The sequence below is a fragment of the Megascapheus bottae genome, chromosome 27 (genome assembly GCF_031878675.1).
Source record: "Megascapheus bottae isolate mThoBot1 chromosome 27, mThoBot2.hap1, whole genome shotgun sequence".
NCBI classification, from domain to species: Eukaryota; Metazoa; Chordata; class Mammalia; order Rodentia; family Geomyidae; genus Megascapheus; species Megascapheus bottae.
In genome coordinates, this window is record NC_143535.1 from 3117470 (window position 1) to 3132949 (window position 15480).

Consider the following 15480-nt stretch of genomic DNA (forward strand, 5'->3'; position numbering starts at 1 on the left):
ATCTTATACACACATCTTATTTAATTCTATGTGAGTCTTGTACTGTAAGTTCAAATTAACCCAATTATATATAGAGGAAAAGTATGAAGTATGTGCAAATTGTTACATAAATTAAAAGACTGCCCCTCTACTAAGCAGTGCATAAAAGAGCAACACCCTCATCCAGCTCACCATGGGATTTATCTTCTTTGAACTCTACTAAGTTATTGAATTGCTCATCTAAATCCAAGCTAGTCTCAAATGCACATGATTGGTTTGGTTAGAATCAAGGAGTCTCGTTTATTTTACTGTTGGCTGTGGGATTTTGTTCAGGATTCTGCACACGTGCATACCATTATTCATTATTGATAAAAATTGAAGAGTGAAGAAAAATCATAACAGAAGCCCACAGAGTTTTTTTGGTAACTGACTGTGTTACATTCAAGAGAAAAGGAAAGGGGTGGAAGAGGGTACCGCTAATTCAACTGTTTAGCTTTGTTTCCTTTCTTTCTATTAACCAGTACTACATTTATATTGTAGCAGCAATCATTCCTTTATCTCACCAAATATCTAGTCAATTTACAAGGTTTTTTTAATTAAAGAATTTATTAACATTGATTTTTATATAATATTTCAAATGACGTGTTTAACAAGTATTCAAGAAGGGAATCTCTATATACAATCACTGGCACTTAGATTTTAGAACATAATTAAAAATAGGCTGAGGGTTTGTATGTCATATATACATATTAATCTATGTAATAAAACATGTCTATATAGATTTTTATGTCTATGTAGTTGTGTTTATATTTCTAGTACTTTGTCCATAGCATTGGGTATGCAAATATTGAGTCCTTGCTCTTGTACTGTTTGGATCTGATAGCCACATATTAAGGATACCATGCACCTTTTGTTCCTTTGGTCTTGACTTGTCTCACTCAACATGATTCGCTCTAGATTCATCCACTTCCCTGCGAATGACATTATTTTATCTTGTCTTTTGGCTATGTAGAATTCCATTGTATATTTATATACCACATTTTCTGTATCCATTCATCTGCAGTAGGGCATCGGGATTGTTTCCATCGCCTGGCTATTGTGAATAGTGCAGAGATGAACATAGCTGAGCAGGTGTCTTTATAATATCCTGGGTCATGATGTTCAGGGTAGATGCCCAGAAGTGGTATGGTGGGATTGTAGGGAAGGTCAATTTTCAGTTCTTTAAGAAACCTCCACACTGCTTTCCAGAGTGGCTGAACTAGTTTACAATCCCACCAGCAGTGCAATAGGGTTCCTTTTTATCCACAACCCTGCCAGCATCTGTCATTGTCTTAGTTTAAAATCTTGGCCATTCTTGTTGGGGTAAGGTGGTATCTTAGGGTTGTTTTTATTTGCATTTCCTTTATGACCATGGATGATGAACATTTTCTCATATGCTTTTATGCCATTTTAATCTCTTCTTCTGATAAGTCTCTCTTTAGTTCCCTTGCCCATTTAATAAATGGTTTGTTGGGTTTGGGAGGGATTAGTTTCTTGAGTTCCCTGTAGATACTGGATATTAAGCATTTGTCAGATGTATTATTGGTGAATATCTTTGCCCAGTTGGTTGGCTATCTCTACTTTTGTGGCTATGCTTTTATCTGTGCAGAAACTTTTTATTTTTAGGTAGTCCCATTTATCGAGTCTCTCCAATCTGTTGTGACCCTGGGATTCTCTTCAGGAATCTTTTGCCTGTGTCTATGAGTTCCAGTGTCTCTCCTACTCTATCGTGTAGCAGTTTCAAGGTTTCCAGTCTGACCTTGAGGTCTTTGATCCATTTTGAGTTAATGTTAATTTATAAGGGTTTTTTTTTAATTCACTCTAAAGGTGGTGCACATAGGAGTTACAGTTACATATCAGGTCATGAGTACATTTCTTTTTCTCTTTCTTTCTTTCTTTCTTTCTTTCTTTCTTTCTTTCTTTCTTTCTTTCTTTTTTTGCCAGTTCTGGGGCTTGAACTCAGGGCCTGAGGACTGTCCTTGGACACTTTTTCTCAAGGCTAGTGCTCTACCACTTGAGCCACAGCACCATTTCTGGCTTTTTCTGTGTCTGTGGTACCAAGGAATTGAGCTCAGGGTTTCGTGCATGCTAGATGAGCACTCTATCACTAGGCTAGGCTCCTGGTCTATAAGTGCATTTCTTTTTGAAGTTTCACCCCTGCCCTCACCTTCTCCCAGATTCCCCCCTCCTCTCCAATTCACAAATTTTGTTGGTTGGGACAGTTTTTTTTCCAAAAATTATTATTTATTTTATTGTTATTATAGAGGTGAGGTGCAGAGGGATTACAGTGACCTGAGTCAGGTGACCAGTGCATCTCCTTTCGCACAGTGTCCTCCCTCCCCTCACTCCCTCCCGTCTCCACCCACTTGCATCAGAGTCAATGCACTCCGGGGCTGCATTTTTCACCCTTTCACTCTTGAGTTCTGTTCCTCTCCCACCCTCCTGAAGATATACATGTGGATACACCACACATAAAGAGGACAGAACCATCAAAGAGTGAAAACTAAAGACAAAGGCACAATGCCTATGTGCCTCCTCCTATCTCTATAAAATTGTATATACATTGAAATCAACTCTAAGGTTGCGCTCGTTTCTATGCAGCACAAGAATATTAATTAGAGCAATACTTTGACTATTATTTTTTCTCAAGGGGAAAGCTTGGTTCTGATAGCTTTTTTGGAGAAAGGAAAGCCTACCACATTCATGATAATCAACCGCTGAACCACAGAACAGCTTCACTTGTGAATACAAAACAAGGTGGTTGGCAGAATAATTTACGGATACATTGTTTTCCACCCAAGTTTGTTCTAGAACAACCACAAGAACAAATCAATGGAAGTATTTTGAAAAGTTAATGGAGAAATGACAAATCTTCATTTCCAAATCTTTCTCAGTGTTTTTTTTCCCTTAACTTTCTATTGCATTTTAGTTTTCCTTAAGGTATAAAAGGGTAAAGTCTTCCTTCAGTCTGCAGGCGAAAATGAAGCTGGAACGTCACAAGGCTTTTTCCTTTTCACAGGGGTGGGTGAGCCCTTTTCCCCTTTTCTGGAAGGGGGAGGAGAACTGACTGGATTTCCATGAGGAAGTTATGGTATGCAAATATATGAAGCATGGATTGCTTCTCCTGCAAAATGTTCATCTACGTGCACAAAGGCCGATTTAGGAGGACAGAACTTTAGGGCCATGTGAACACAGCACTTAACTGGCAAAAAGTGCGGCTAAAGATAACAGTTCCCCACCCCTTTCCCAAAGACCTTTAAAACCTGCTTTGTGTCCATTTTGGATGGCCACGCTGTCATCAGCCATGGGTACAGAGCCTGCCAGTGGCTTCCCCCGACCCCCTCTCCCATCTCAGGGCTTCTAGAAAGAGCATCTTCCTTTGGTACTTCACGCCACAAGTGACTGCATTCTCATTTGTTCCCCAGTTTCCCGTCTCCTGATGGCTGGCTCAGCTGTTCCCCTGGGCTTCTTGTAGAAAAGCTCCTATCTCTTGAGAGATTGAGGGACGCGGACACAAAAGAGAGCAGAGCCTCGACCTGGCTTTCTTCAGTTTCAGACAACTTTATCTGACCCACCAGTGATTCATCCCTAGTTTCCCTCCCCCAGACGAATCCTTCCACCCACCCAGAGCAGAATCCCTCTGCTCCCCACCCCTGCCACGAGACATTGCTGGACATTTTTCTTTTGTGGTCCAGTCTTGTTCTGAGATGACAGGCAATGCTAAGTCTTATGAGAGTTCTTTCAGCAAAGGCAATTAATTCTCAGTACCCTTTGGAGAGAGACATTGAGCCACAGATCCATGGTCTTGCACAGACTTCCTCCCTCACTCGTTTTTTTCTTGCCTCTCTTTCTTTTTCTTAAGTCCTCCTGACCATTTTTTTTCCCCCAACAGGCTCATCTTTGGAAAAGATTAAGAAAAGTTGGGCAGGAGGACTTCCTGATTTTTGCTCCTCTGGTGAGTATAGAAATGTAATTATACATTTCTACCTGTTGTGCAAGGGTTCTGGGTAACAGGGTTTCCTCAGTTCCCATGGAAGTTCTGCCATGTGGAACTTTTGTGATGCTGGCACTTGATTACAGTGAACTGTGGTGAGGTTTGATGTACTTCCATGCTTCTGGTAAAATCCGTCTCTGGGGGGTGACTTTACAGTGTGTCTTTCCCCCTGGAATTATCTTGTAAAGAGCTGCATTTCCGCCTCTGCGACATTTTTCAGCAGCTGTGTCTCGCTTTGCTTTTGCGAGGGTCTTTGAAGAGAACTGCTATTTTGGAAACTGCTTAACATATGGGACAATTATTTTAAAGCACATTACCGTTCACCTAGTGCTTTCCCAATATGTTGCTCAGTCATTAATCAGAGATACCGGGATGATTTATTTTCATCTTCCAGAAAGGGGAACTAGACACAGTTGAAGACTATCATAACATTGTGCAGAAACAGGAACGACAGCCTGGCGAGACGATGGGTCTCACCCCTGAGTCCATCGGTAGATTGAAGTACTGCCAGTGAACTTCCCTCCCGACTCAATGGATTAGAGTATCTTCCCTGTGAGGTCTGCCCCAGCAAAGAGTTGCATAGGTAGATCCTGGGACACTGGTTCGTGTTGGACAGGACACCTTTTGTTTTTATTACAAGTGGTATATTAGATGGCTCAAAGTACTGGATTTGGAGTCCAAACTTCTGCCCTGTCTATCGGTGAGCAGCTTCTGGGGGGTACATTCCCTCTCATCTTTCTTATCTATGAACTGGGGACATTAGTGCTTGCTTTATTGAATTATAACTCAGAGGCTTGGTTGACCCAATCCAGGACAAGTTCTACAATGGAGGCCCCCAGCTCAAGACGAGGCTTCAGTGTGATTCAAAAGGTGACCAACTGGTCATTTTTCCTGAGCTTCGTGTAAGTTTGTTTCATAAGTGTCTAGGCGTCAAGAATGACTGGGGACAGCTTGTGCTCTTTGGAGGTAATTGGCAGGCTGGATGGAAGTGGCATTTCCTCTGCCTCAGAGAGCACGGCCGATGGCCCCTTCTCAGTCACTCCACTGTTTCAGATCCAGAGCCTCGAGAGTTCTGTGGAAAGTAGACAAAGGCCCCGTTCACGTGGGTTCCTGTCCTGCAAGCCGGCACTTGGGGGACAGCAGCAAACACAAAGGCAGAGGACAACATGCGTCTTCTTCAAGTTCAGGTGAACGTAGGATAGAGAAGTGGCAGGGATGGAGCGCGTTGTCAACAGCTTTGGGCTGAGGGCTGCAGGAGGACCGGTTCCCCCACCTCTAGCTGATATGCAGAGAGGGGAAGAGTCCTGAGAAGCAAAACACTGCCTGATTCCTCCCAAGTGCGCCTCCATTCCCTCGGCCTGCTAGGCATGGGAATGCTTGTGCGGGTGACAGGACCTCCTATCTGTGCAATACAGAACCTGCAGGACGAGTTCCCATAAGACATTCCCATGGTAAATGCTCCATGTGGGGAATCCCAAAAACCCAAAGGAAGGGAAGGGTAGAGGAGGAGAGAGAAGGGGAGAGGAGGGAAAGAAGGGATAGGAAAGGAAGGGAAAGGGAAGGATGAAAATAAACACTTAAAAGGAAAACAAGATAGTCTTAGAAAGTTGGCATTATGGAATGTTTCGCATCATAATAATGTTAACTACACAGCAAATAACAACAATAATACATTACTGGGATCGGATTTGAAGTTATGTTGGTGTATTTCAGAGGCATGCAAAACTTATCAGCCATTCTGCTTCATTCTTCAGTGGGATTGAGTTGTAAGTGGGATTAAGTTTTCCAAACTTGGGTCACCCAGACATTGTGGTGGGGTATGATTTGGAAAGGAACACGCATGCCTTTGCCTGAGAATCCAGTTTCTTGACTGACTTGTCCTTTGCCAATCAGAACAGAAGCCAGTATGTATCCTATACAGGCTACACTGAAGCTCCTTGTGCATATGTGGGCAAAGAGCAAGATTTATATAGAGGTGTGGGTACTAATAGAAGTATGCCAATACCTTGTGTTAAGAGAAGTCATCTTCACTTGAGAAAAACAAACAGGACTTTAAACACATAATGGCTTATTTTGTATTTAGCTTAAAAAAATGTCCAAGAAAATGGTGCAGACTTTCTACAGGCCCCACTGCAGGCCTGGGAAGATGGTAAATACTTAGTAAGGTCTTAACTTATGGAATGTTCTTTGTGTTAATCATAATGCAGTGTAACATAATGAGACCGGAGTGAACCAGGCTGGCCTCCCAGGCCACATTCAACTTTTCCCCCAGGAATGAACTACTTTACCTCTCCGACAGAAGCAAAGAACTCATTCACCACCAGGGCTGAGGGCGGTTGGATTTATTGTTGTTTCTATTTCTCTGGACAGAGGAGTCATTATGTTGGCTTCAAAGGCCTTTTCTTCTACCTTCTATCTTGGTCAGCCATGGCGGGAAGAATCTTTCCTCCTATTCCTACTTCGCACAAGTGGAAACCGAGAGGAGGGAGTGGTTTGCCCATGGCGATAGAGAGTCAAACCTCACGTGTTGGTCAATCCTAATTTAACTTAGGAGATCGTCTCTCCCCTTCCTCTCCTCTTGGCTGCTCACAGCTGTCATCTGTTCAGTCCACTTCCTTCTATTCCTTCCAAATGCCGTGTTCCTTCCTTCCAGCCACCACACTTGTGTCTTGATTCTAGGGTGTCAAGCTAAGGAATCTTCTAGATGTCCTGAAGTGCAGTATAACTGGGAGGCCAGTCCTCCATTCCTCCCGAGGCCAGCCATGTCTGGCACCAGGTGTGGATTGATTTCTCTCAGACTGCAGTAATTTGAGTCAAACCTTTGCTTTATGGTGGATTTAGCTGGTGATGAGAGCGAGCCGAATTTTGCAAGGAGAGACAAAAACTAGAGCAAAACCGAGGTCATGGCTGGAACAGAACCTCCCAGAAGACAGATTGCCTGTGGCTCTCAGGGCACCATTCGCCCGACAGTAATGATGCAGACAGAACGGAGGAAAATGACAGTCTGCTGTAAGGGCACAAAGGTTTTTCAGAACTCGGTCCCACAGAGAGGAAATCTGCTTGATATTTACTCAGGCCTCTTCCTTTTAATTCTTGATTACCCTTGGCTCTGCTGGTGCCAAAATGTATGCACCAGCGACAGGTGAATCTTACATAAGAATGGAATCTTGGGTGTGATAAATTTGGTCTTGAGAGACCTCAGCTTAGTTGCTGCAGATGGCAGGGTCATGGTGACAGCATTAGAAAGCGGCGGCCTGCAGGGCTGTGTGCTGTCTGCGCTAGGACGATTCAGTTCAGAACCGTCTGCACCAATTTCTTGAGCCTCAAGGTCACGACCGAGGAGCACAGTGAGCTGGAGGGTTGACGTGTCATGCTAACAACATTTGTTCCTTCTCCCTCACATAATACAGCCACTGACTCTCTCAAAGGTCCTGAAAGAGTCAGAGGTAGTCTGTGTTCTTTTACCTTTATAATCGGGGGGAGGGTTCTGTCTATATGAAGGGCTCTGTTAAGGGCCAATGCTACTTTTGTAAAGAACTCTATAGCATTTCATCAGCTCGGTTAGGTTGCCCAAAGGGGCATTTCTAGTCACCTACCCAGGAAAGTTCTCTTTAGTCAAATATCTGGTCACAGGTTCTTAGTTTGGCTTTCCTTTCCAGGGATTTAGAAATTCCTTTGAAGGTCACACACACATAGGCACACATCCTTTCAGAGACAGGGTCTATAGCTTCCATAAAATTGTCATAAGAACCCCGGGAGTCAACAGTTAAAACTGCTGTGGCAGAAAGCATTCAGATGTCCCCTTTGCTTTCTCACCTCTGAGTTCTTGCCCTTGCAGTTTAGACTGAGTCTGACAGGAGATCAGCAGACTCAGGAAGGCCTAGGACTCAGAGGGCCTGGTGGTCCTGGCTTGGCCTGGGCTCTGTGCTTTCTGACCCTGTGAACTTGGACTTTTCTCTTTACATTTCTGTTCTTATCTAGAGAGTGGATCAAATGGGAGGCAGACCACCCACCGCTTTATGCTCTCCTGGGAACTTAAGGGCGAGTCTGTGAATCTTGTAAGGTGCCTGGTGTTTGGGAAGCATCTGATACACAGCGGCAGTCACGTGGGAGAAGTCACATGGCACACATGCCTACGGGAGCACATGGATGGATGTCTGATCCCATACATCGTTCTTCTTTCTCCATCTTTGGTCCTCCCTGCCTCCACCTTTTCCTTCAGTCACTGGCTGCGGCTTCATATTCTTCATAAACAGCAGTAACAATCACTCCCAAGAGGTTCCATTATCCTAGCCTTGATCTCACCTCCTGCGCACAGAGGGGCGATGGTTACTGGCCCCAGACATCCCATTTTAGATCTTACACTGTCTGTTGCAAACAAGAAGAACCGTGTTCTCATTTGCCAAGTTCATCCAGCCGCGTAACCATACTGTATGCCTTCTACTCATCGATTTTTTTTTTTAAATTTCAGTTGGAAGCACACTGCATTTATCATACTGCATTTGCCAAAACCTGTTACATGTCCTCACGTTTAGTATGTTGAATGAACATAAAATGAAACATTCAATGAGGCATGCACACACAAGGACATTAGTGATCTTCCTGGGCATTCATTCTCTTGACTATTCTGATTCAATTCCCTGTTTGCTTTTTTATTAAATAAATGTTAAAAAACACAACACTACAAGCATGAAACTATGAGAAAGGAGACTCATGAAAGGAGACTCATGGAAACGATGAGAAAGGAGAACTTTCTTTGAAAATGTTCATCATCCCCACGTGAAGATGCTTCTTTTCTCGGTGGAGTTGGGGGTACAGCACAGAATCTCTGACACTCCTTTTGAATCAGCATTTCCACAGCCATTGTGAAATCAGCCTGAAATGGAATACTATATTTTCAGGTCACAGGGGACAATGTAGTGAGGTCTGAATTTGTTTTTAAAAGTGAGAACGTATTAAGAATGGACATCTAGGGGTTGGTGTGATGGCAAACCCCTGTCATCCCATCTACTTGGAAGGCAGAGATAGGAGGGTTATGGTTCTAGGAAAGACTGAAGAAAAGTCAGTGAAGTCCTGCCTCAGAACTAAGCTGGAAACAGAGATATAAGGTATTTTGGAGGAAGAGTTGAAGAGGATCGATGCTTGAAGCCAGTTCAGGCAAAGTTAGTACAAGACTCTAGCTGAAAAACAACACCAAATATGTAAAAGCAAAAAGACTGAGAGCTTACCCAGCAAGTATAAGGCCCCCTAGTACCCAAACAAAACACACCAAAACCCCCAAGAAACAAGAGCCCGACTTTCCTCTTTAAAAATTCATGAACATTCAATGTGGTGTGGTAGCAACCTGCACGGGACAGTTTGTATTGCAGAGTCACTCATCAAATCGACCTCTCCGCAGTAAATAAGACTCAAGGGGAAAGATCCTTCTGTGTATTCATTTCTGTTGCTCTGGCTCCTAATCCTGTGAGGGCAGTTTACTGGATGAATGGACTCGTATTTGTAGCGGAATCGAATAAGGTTTGACTTGTATCGTTTTGATACTATGCTGATGAGAGAAGTGTAAAAGCTCCCCGTGGAGTGTATTTGTGCATATCATTCTGAGGATCCATTGGCTGACAAAACTCCGATAGTAAACTCCTGCTGCATCCGTTTTCTGGTTCAGAAGAGATGTTTTAGGGAATGCGGTGAGAGAGTGCCAGGAGTGAGTCCTCATGAGTGTGTGACTGGCTGTGTAGTTGGTGAGCCGTTGTGGTTTGGAATTCATTCATCGGAATGGGACCCTTTTCTGAATTCCCATAACACTCCTGTGGATGCCTGCTCTTCATAAGCAAGCATGGTCAGAGTGGCACTGGCCAGCCTGGTCCAGGACAAGCCGCTTCAGGGAGTCCCCAGAGCCTCTCCTATGGGAAGGACTCGGCTCTAAGACACAGTGGCGGGTGGAAAAGCTGTCTACAGCCGGCAGCCTGTTCACGTGCCATCACTGAACTTTTGACACTGGCATCCCGTGCCAGAGATCATGTGGAGGTACAGAAGGATGCCACCAAGAGCAAAGAGGTTGAAACAGATATGACTGTCCCCCAAGAAAGTTCCCTCCCTCCCTCCATCCCTCCACACAGCCCCATATCACTCTTGGTTCTTGGATAGAGTATTTCAGGTGTGTTCCCCAACTGCAGCTAGCACCGTTCTGAAATCCCCACTGTGTAACAAATGCATTGCCCCAAACACATGCAATGTTGTTCTCCCTGTCCTTGTATTTCTATTAAGAAGTGGGAAAAATTCCATGTTTGAGAAGTTATCAGGATAGAAACAAAGGATCACAGACGCGTATTAAAAGCGCTTGACACAGGGACCCAGGAATGAGCTATAAGACTGACCTGGGGCAAAGTCAAGCCCAAGTCCAGTCTCCACAGGCATCGCGACGAGTAAGAGAAAAAGCCGGGGGTCCAGGGTTTGGCCATCGGGGACCCTTGGGTGTGGCTCCACAAGGAGAGAATCTGAGCGGTGACCTGAGGGGACCTGAGGGGACCTGAGGGGACCAGGAACTGCCATGGAGTGGGGGGCCGGGCCCCACAGCCCTGCTCACCCCCGGCCTCTGTGGAAGCTGCGTGTGGGGACATGCTCACAGACAGACTCTGCTGCTGGTACAACTCCCTTTCCAGCTTCCTTTGGTATACAGAGAGGCACACGGGCTCCTTGTGGGCAGGGTGTCTGCACGCGGGCTAGTGTCAGATCCAGGGGTGGGTCGCGGGTGACAGATAGGACCCACCTTCACCTCCTTCTGCTGCCCTTCCCCACCGAGCTGGACTCCCCAATGCCAAAGCTGACACCGACTGCAGGGCAGCCGGTGCAGGGGGCTCTGCAAACTCCACAAGGCAGAAGCCCAGCTCCGCTCCGGCCTGTTAGGGCAGATTGAAACCCCTGGACTGACATGGGTGCCAAGGTCAGAGAGGTCAGTGGGGGGGCGGTGTTTGGAGTTGATTTTTGGTTGATGAGTGTCAACAGCACTATGCATAAAAAGATGCCAGTAAGCTATATTAAAATATGCCAGGACAGGAAACCATCCATTTAGAGAGTGACTAATACCCTGAGTCCAATTTGTATGAATTTTCTTGAAGATACGTTGGTGTCCGCTTTCCCTGTGCCTCTTTATTTATCCACTGGCATTTTATATCTCTGTAAAGCTGGCGTTCTCCTCTTTGCTTCTTGGCCATTGTATATAAGTTCCCTACCTTTTCCATCAGAGTGGGAATGCCAGGCAGACATCTTTTCTTATTCACATAGAATGCATCCACAAATCACTAGCTGGCACAAACTAGGCATTCAAACAAATACTCGTTGAATGAATTGCAGGCGAGAATGAATAGGAAAAGCAAGTTCGTTGATTTAGCTGTGTGCCAGGCTTCATTAAAACACTTGGGCTATTTTCTCTCCTAAGGATCATTCATTCATAATGCTTCTCTCCCCTTCTCAGTCAATATTTATCGAGAGTCCAGAAAGAACCAGACACTGGTGGGGAGTGCAGCATGAGTGACACATGGTCCCTACCCTCCTGGGGGAATCATGTACCATGCTGGTTCAGGGTCTGGCAGCCATGTTTGGTGAGTGACATCAGCTGTGCCAAAAGCCTTCAAGTGGATCTTTGTCCAGAGAGCCATTTTCCTCATCCTTTAAGCTCTCGAAGCTCACAGAGAAGCAAACAAACAAGCACACAGACAGACAATAATGTAATGCAATCCTCGGCAAAGGAAAGAGTTGTAGAGTAGAAAGGATGTAGACTAGAAAATTCTTGCAAGCAGGTGAAACATGCTTTTTCTCTCTCATATGAAATTTCCCTGATTCTCTCAGCCAAAATATAATCTATTTAATGATGTTTTTCCCCCTTGATTTCTGTATATGTCCAACACCGCCAGTGCCTGGCACTCGCCAGTGAGCAAGAACCATGTGAGAAGTGGAAAGGCAAAGGCAGATCGAGGGTTTGCCTCAGTGGGAGGAAGGGAGGGGCAGAGGTGGTGGAGAAGCCAGGACATCCGGAAAGAGCTGGAATCCCAGTTCTCCGGGTCAGCCTCTGCCTCTAGGCCCAAGGAGCCCAAAGATGGTGGCTGCAGTTTTAGAAATTTATCTTTCTTTTCTTTAGAAACATGTGCAAGAAAAGCGTTTGGTACATTGCAGGGGCCAAGTGTGCGTGTTTGTGTCTGCGTCGGCTGCTGTAACGGAATGCCACACATTGGACAGTTTCTAATGAACCGAGGTTTATTTCTCCCTGTTCTGGAGTCTGGGAAGTTCAAGGTCAAGGTATCTGCAGGTCTGCTTGTGGGGTGAGGGCTGGAACCCAGTGCCCCTATGTGACAGACAGCAGCAGTGCAAGAGTTGTGGGAAGCTTCCAGAAGGGCCCGGATCCATTCAGAAACCTGCTTTCTAAAACCATCTTTACCATCTATATTCTAGCAAATGTTTTTCTTTAAAAAAATCTGCCCCCCCCCACTTTTCCAATGGCTAGAAGCATCTGATTGGGGGTCGCTGAGTGGGTGTTTGGCTGTGTGCACCATGCAGTGTCTCCCAGGTCTTGACCGCCCCATCACCAGTAGTCTCAGCCTTCTCTCTTTTTATTTTATTTTATTTTTACTTTTTTTTTTGCCCGTCCTGGCTTGAACTCAGGGTCTGAGCACTGTCCTTGGACTTTCTCAAGGCTAGAGCTCTACCACTTGAGCCTCAGCACCACTTTGGGCTTTTTCTATGTATGTGGTACTGAGGAATTGAACCCGGGTCTTCGTGCATGCTAGGCAAGCACTTTAACCACTAGGCCAAACTCCCGGCCCTCAGCCTTTTCTTGCAGGATAATTTCAAGGTGTCTCTGAGACAATCTTTAGACAATCATGTTTGACAAACTTCTTATGTTTGTGATTTGATTTTAATTGCCAAAGGGAATATAAGACCCAGAAGAATAATGCAGAAACTCTAGAATTCAGAAAGCTGGAGATGTCCAGAAAGCAGGCCCTCTGGAGAGGATCTGAATTACCAGGCTCATAAGGAAGGCTAAACAGCACAAAGTACGGTCACCTGCTGTCCCATTATAAAAGGAAGACTGTTCTCAATATCCACCCATGCTTCCTGTGCCTGTGACAGAAAGTTACGCATGCTCCATGCTATGCTTGACTCCACAGCCTGTGAGATGGCCTCAGTCATATTTCAACTGTGTAGGCCAGAAAATCAGACTCTTGAGTGGCTAAGAAAGTCACCCCAGACCATGCACTTAATCAGTTGGCTGTGGAGGACAAACCAGATTTGTTGGCTCTTTTACAGTACATCCTTAGGAAGACTTGGAGCCTTTTACCTGAGACTCTGGAAAGGTTCTAATGCTCACTGTACATATGCTAGACTGGAATCAGATCCATGGAAGGAATGGATGGGGTTGGCTAGATGGTGGTTAGGGTGGAGATGAAAGGGTGATGGAGGCATTGTACTCAGAAATTACCATGTTGAATTGCAGCCTCTTTGTAGAATGACTGAAAGATAAATTTCTAAAAATGAAAAAGTAGAAATTTGTCTCTACCTGAAGCCTAGAGGAGGGGTTAATCTGTTCTGGATTTTGCCTTCCTAAGATCTTTGTTATTTATTAGAGGATACTGTCACTTGCCTTTATTTCTTGTCCTGCTGCATTTAAAATATGCTAGGGAGCCCCTCTTCAACTCAGCCATCTGGACCTTGGCTGTTAGTGCCATGAAACAATTGCATTTGTTCTTTTATTCCATCCATATCCAGGGCCCTGGCACAACATTTTATTGCCACTCTTTGGTCATCTTTGTCGCGGACATTGCTTGCAGTATTTTCTGTATCAAAGTCCTTCTACCACCTTTCCTTTTAAGTGTGTGTGTGTGTATGGGGCCGGGAGTTTGGCCTAGTGGTTAAAGTGCTTGCCTAGCATGCACGAAGACCCGGGTTTGATTCCTTGGTGCCACATACATAGAAAAAAGCCGGAAGTGGTGCTGAGGCTCAAGTGGTAGAGCTCTAGCCTTGAGAAAGCCAAGGACAGTGCTCAGGCCCTGAGCTCAAGTCCAGGACTGGCAAAAAAATAAATTAAGTGTGTGTGTGTGTGAATTATTATGTTAATATACTTCCAGTCTAAGTGCATTAAAATAAAAAATCCTATGTTTCAGTCACTTAGAACCAGTGCTTAGGGAGTGCTGGGACTAGTTACTCGTGCAAGGGAGCAGGGACACCTTTGAAAGTCTGGTAAATGATTAACAATGATTGTAGGACTACTCTGGCCCTCACAGGCCTTGTGGCCCATCTTATGTAACTTCTGTGCAGGCCTACCTGGAGTCTGAACTGGATTCTCCATGGCTATAGAATCTTACAACATAAAGGAACATTGAAGATCCAATCCCTATTTTGCAATAAAGGAACAAAATTCTGGAACTTGAAAAAAGCCAGTCAGGAAGTCAGAACTAGACCCAAGCCAGTACCATACTGGTTTGATTACTGTAGTTTTGTAGTGTATCTCAAAATCAGAAAATGTAATTCATTTTGCTCAAATTGTTTTTGAGCTTTTCTTTTTTTTTCTGTGAATGGCATTGGTATTTTGACAGAAATTTCCTGGAATCTATTTGGGTAGTATGGGTATTTTAAAAATTTTAAGTCTTCCAAGTCATCTGTTTGCATCTTCTCTCCTTTTTTAAGAGGGCAGAATTTGAGAATTCTTACCATACTGAAGGGGCAGTAGGAAGGAGAGTGGGAGAGAGGGGAAGGGAAGACAGAAGGAAGAAAGGAAAGGGAGAAAGGAAAGATAAAAGGAACGGAGGAAGAAGGCAGCTAAGGTAATGAATACATAAATCCCCTTACATCACTCATTTCACAGTGAATGCATCTATAAGAAACATCGGGCTATCACCACTCTTAATTGACACCTGTACTTCAGTGGAACTGAAAGAAAAGAAGAATTACACATAGCACAGATTCCTGGGTCACACTCTGATCCAAAGAGTGATGAAGATCTCGGTCGGTGAGCCTCTGCGAGACTTGGCAGGGCCTGATGCTGAGGCTGCTTTCTGAGACACCCATCTGGAATCTGGCCCCTGCCCCTTCCACCCCCCAGCCTAGCTTCTTCCCAAAGGACACTGCTGCCTTCCTACACCCAACCCCTCCCAACAGTACACAAGGCCCCGTGATTCACTTTGGGCCTCTTGTTTCCTGACTCAACAATGAATTCTCAGTTAGGTCATTGAGTAATACTCTTTCCATCCATCCATCCATCAATCTGTCCAATGATCGGAGCTACAGATACAAAGCTGAAAACACGACCTTCCCCAAGGAAGTCCTACCACAGCAACAGTAGTAACTACAATCCCCAGTACTTCATGGCTGCATCATTCATACCCTTCCTCTCGCTGGCTTGTCTCCTTCCATAACTCTTGCAGAAGAAGGACCTCTTAGTCTGGGAGATTTTCATGCCTGCAGAATCCTCTTCCGGC

General features: G+C 44.8%; 1 long non-coding RNA gene across 2 annotated transcripts in view; it reads left to right on the forward strand.

Moving 5' to 3' along the window:
• LOC150045449 (uncharacterized) overlaps window positions 1-15480 on the forward strand; it is a 123943-nt gene that overhangs the window by 62449 nt on the left and 46014 nt on the right. For both annotated transcript variants that reach the window (XR_016532796.1, XR_016532795.1), the window contains exon 3: window positions 3911-3973. This is a non-coding gene — a long non-coding RNA (uncharacterized LOC150045449). The remainder of the gene's footprint in view (window positions 1-3910; window positions 3974-15480) is intronic.